The following is a 5,000-nucleotide window of genomic DNA, read 5'->3' on the forward strand; positions in this document are numbered from 1 at the left end:
ATAGAGAGAGAGAGAGAGAGAAAGAGAGAGAGAGATAGAGAGAAAGAGAGAGAGAGCGAGAGAGAGAGAGAGAGAAAGAGAATGAGAGAGATGCAGATATACATCCATCTAAGCTTCCGTATGTCTCGTGAGATGAGCCCTACATACCTGATCGTTCCATTTTAGATATGTATGTGCATACACACACACACACTCTTACACACATACATACATACTTACACACGCACACACATTCATACATGCATACATACATACATACATGCACGTATGTATTGAACCGAAAACAAGTACACACGCACTCGTTACGCATATATATCCGTTAGCATATTTATCCGTGGTGGAAAAGCAATAGGCGGTTACAGATCTCGATCGGTGAAAGGAACCACAGTAGGGCTCACAAAGCGGGGCCGAAACAAAGCACCGCAAGATAACACACACATTGCTCTTACAGATCCACCAAAATCCACAATCCTGCAAGTACTATTTTATTCGAGCATCCCTGGAGGGATCGAAGCCAAAGGTGATTTTTGTGAGATTTGAACACTCAAACGCAGAGTCAGAAATATGTCGCAACATACTGTGTCCAGACCCTTTTAACGAGTCGGCAAACCTACTGTCATCACATACGTAAATGCATTCACACATACACATATCTATCTATCTATCTATCTATCTTATTCTCTCTCTCTCTCTCTGATATATATATATATATATATATATATATATATATATATATGTATGTATGTATATATAATGAAAACAGGGTAAAAAATCAAATATTAATTAATATGGATTTATTACCAGGATGCTAGCACATTTGTGTTAATTTCGAAACCGGTCCGTGGATAATAATGTTTTATTTTATTTCTGTAATTTTCACTGTCTTGTCCGCATACGTTTTGGTATTTTGCTGAATTTCGTTTGAGAACCATTAGGTCTTAGTAGACACAACATGTGGTCTATTTCTAGCACATTAAATGACCAATATATATATATATATATATATATATATATATATATATATATATATATATATATATATATATATATATATATATATATATATATATAACTGTATTGACAATTATCTATCTGTCTAAATAGATAGATAGATAGATAGATAATACATACATACATGCGTGCGTGCAGAAATTCATACGTGCATAGATTCATACATACATACATTATATTTGGGAGCATGGATAATATAATAGAAAAATAGTTATAATATATAATAGATATTATAGAGAAAGAGAGATGGAGAGAGAAGAGTCCATCCGAATAATTTTACCTCTGCTGATGTGAAAAGTCGATTGGTAAAGGTGCGAAATATTATAATACCTTTCATACGTGTGTCTGTGCGTGTGTGCATATATATGTATACATATATATGTGCAATATATATATATATACACATAGCCTATATATACGAATACATAAACACACACGCGCGCGCATATGTTAATTTTTACAAGGTTAAAAGTGACTTCGAAGTTTCGTTTTGCACACCGTCATTTGACCGAGACCTCGAAGTTACTATCAACGCTTTCTTATTAAAAATCAATATATATATATATATATATATACATACTAAATATCAATGTTTGCGTGCATGTAGATAGATAGATAGATAGATAGATAGATAGATTCGAAGATTTGGCATTCTCAATGCCGAAGATTTAACAGAGACAATTACGCTAAGGTCACACCGAATGAATGAATGTAGTCTTCGTTTGTGTCATGATGTATTGAGCAATGTTGGCCACACTCTGTCCCCTGCGCATATGCATGTGTGTGTGTGTGTGTGTGTGTGTGTGTGTGTGTGTGTAAACATAGGGTGAACGAAGAGAGAGAGAGAGAGAGAGAGAGAGAGAAAGATTAGCATACGGAAATATAATTGACAAGAGCACCTTGTATGCGTATAAATTTAATGTTCAAATACACAAGTACATGACAGAACACACACACATACATGCATGCATACATACATGAACATACATACATACATATACATTAAATGTGGTTTGGGACACGACTGGCGTTCTCCAATCTTTCAGGTGATATAAATTTATGTGTGTACACACGTACACATATATATATACATATATATACTTCTATACAGATATACATTAGAACCATACGGTATAGCTCTCTATTAAAACAGGGATATAATCATATACATTTATACACCAATATCTACATACATGCCAAACACGCATACACAACAAAATATATACATGCATATAAACCGAAAATATAAATACATATACAAATATATATGCATACATATATGTATGTGTGCGCATATATATATATATATATGTATATATATATATATATATACACACAAATATATATGTATATATATATACATACACATATATATATGCACATATATGCATATATATATACAGATATGCACATACATACACGCACACACACACATATATATATACATATATATGTATGTATGTGCATATATGTATAAGGGTTTTGACTCTCATTTCTAGCAATATATGTGCTATCCAGCACCCCTCAGCCACAATTAGTGGAGAGCTGTTCATATTAATTTTTATGTAGGTATGTACATATATATATATATATATATATATATATATATATATATGTGTGTGTGTGTGTGTGTGTGTGTTTTATAAACATATGTACACACACACACACATATGTTTATATATATATATATATATATATATATATATACACACATATATATATATGTATGAAGAATTGCTTTAAGGTGTATACCTTAGTTAAACGCCCGTAACAACGATGGTGTCCAGTCCAGTCGCGTCGCACAGCATAAGCAGAACCACGGTCGATCCTCCTCACACCGCCACCACCCACCCTCACTCCTATCTCATCATCATTCTTTCATCATTATCGCGACCACCACCACCACCACCGTGGTCGTCGTCGTCACCTTCGCTTTGAATGAAACATTTCAAGATATGACAGTAGTATTTTTCATTGTATCTGGATACTAATTTTATGCAAATATATACACGCACGCACACACACACACACACACACACACACACACACACCGAGACACACACCCACACGCACAAACAAGCCCCCCCCCCTACACACAAACAAACCCACACATACACACTGATGCGCACACGTACACAAATAACACACCGGTGCTACTTAAATTGTACCTGCCTACCAGTACTGCTGCTAGATCGCCGAATTTGCTAGAAAGAGCAGCCAAGTTCCCACCAAATCGCACCCTACCGTCTTCTGAATGTACAAGCCAAGGGAAGCGCCTACATGGTAGCGAGACATGCAAGAAATAGCAGCCAAATCTCCCTCAAATCATACCTTACAATCTCGTGCATATATATATGAACCAGGGAGGGAGGCCTCTATATGGTAGCGATATATACAAGAAATAGCAGCCAAATCTTCCTCATATTGCATCCTACTATCTTGTGCATGAGCCAAGGATGGAGACCTCTATATGGTAACGAGACATGCAAGAAATAGCAGCCAAATCTCCCTCGAATCATACCCTAGTCTCGTGTATGTATAACTTGTATGAGCCAAGGAAGATCTCTATATGGTGGCGACACATGCAAGAAACAGTAGCCAAATTCTCCTCATATTGCGTCCTACAGTCTGTAAATGTATGTGAATGACACGATGAAGAGAGCTCAACGTAATCTACCGTCTTACGTATGTAGCCGACGAGGAAATCATCGATATGGTAGTGAGACGTGCAAGAAATAGCAGCCAAATTTCTCTCAAATGCACCCTACGGTCTTATGTATGTATGTATGAACCAATGAGAGAGACGTCTACATGATTGCTAGATCTCGTTGAAATAGCAGCCAGATCTTCCTCAAATGGCATCCTATGCTTTTATGTACGTACAAAAGCATTTGCACGGTAGCACGACACGCAAGAAATAGCAGTCAAATCTTACTCAAATTGCACCTTGCTGTTTTATGTCTCTGTATGTGAACACAACTGTGACTTCTATATGGTTGATAGACCTCGTAGAAATAGCAGCGAGATCTCCCTCAAATTGCATCATATGCCTTATGTATATGTGTATATATATATATGTGTGTGTGTGCTTGAGAGAGAGAGAGATGAGAGAGAAAGAGAGAGACCGAAAGAGATCTCTACAACACCTGGTAGAAATAGCAGCTAGACGTCCTTCAAAAAAAAAAAAAGAAAAAGAAAAAGAAGACGGGATCGTCCACAGTTGGAAATCACTTCGTTTCTTGTTCTGCTTGACCGGGTCTGACCTAGGGTTAAATAACACCCGCAACTACCACCGCCACCACCACCACCACTACTACTACTACTACTACTACGATAACACACCATTGTCAGCATCATTGCTGTATATTACACACCTCGTGGTTATTAGATTTGCTAAAAATAGCAGCAAAATTTCCCTCAAACCATGCTTTTGCATTCTTGTTTCTTTTTCTCTTTCTTTGTTTTTTTTTTTGTTTTTATTTTTCCTTTCTTAAGAAGCACACATAAATACCGTACTCCTAGATACACAGTGGCTTCGAATGAAAGACCCTTGTGGCAAGCTGTGGAATGGTTTTGGTTTATAATAGAACCTGCTCGACCAGAATTGGCCCAGGGCTAAACTGCAACAGCAGCAGCAGCAACATACCGCCGCTAGCAACGTCGACCGGCGGCTAAAAATCGCAAGCAAATCTCACTCAAATCAAATAACACCTTAATGTCTTTTAAAACGGAAGGACACATTGGATAACGTAGTCCTAGATATACTATGCCCAAATAAAAAGAAAAAGAAAAAGAAAAACAGATATATCGGCCCCGGTTAGAAACCTTTGATTAAAGCAGGCGCGTGGAGGAGGAGGGGGGGGGGGCGGCGGCTCGTTCAGGCTTACCTGGGGTTAAACAACAACAACAAAGCCAGCAGCGCAGCAACAACTACGAGGCTGAACAGGAAACCGCTATGTGGTCGATCGGTCTGCTAGAAATAGCAACCA

General features: G+C 37.4%; 1 long non-coding RNA gene across 2 annotated transcripts in view; it reads right to left on the bottom strand.

Annotated features, from left to right (window-relative positions):
• LOC149130767 (uncharacterized) overlaps window positions 1-5,000 on the bottom strand; it is a 64,856-nt gene that overhangs the window by 45,601 nt on the left and 14,255 nt on the right. Inside the window, exon 1 of one of the 2 annotated variants that reach the window (XR_016238716.1) lies at window positions 2,764-2,902. The exons of the other annotated variant lie outside the window; for it this stretch is intronic. This is a non-coding gene — a long non-coding RNA (uncharacterized LOC149130767). Of the gene's footprint in view, window positions 1-2,763; window positions 2,903-5,000 lie in introns of those variants that run through there. 2 annotated transcript variants of the gene reach the window in all.

The sequence above is a fragment of the Octopus bimaculoides genome, chromosome 28 (assembly GCF_046866305.1).
Source record: "Octopus bimaculoides isolate indiv1 chromosome 28, ASM4686630v1, whole genome shotgun sequence".
Classification (NCBI taxonomy): domain Eukaryota; kingdom Metazoa; phylum Mollusca; class Cephalopoda; order Octopoda; family Octopodidae; genus Octopus; species Octopus bimaculoides.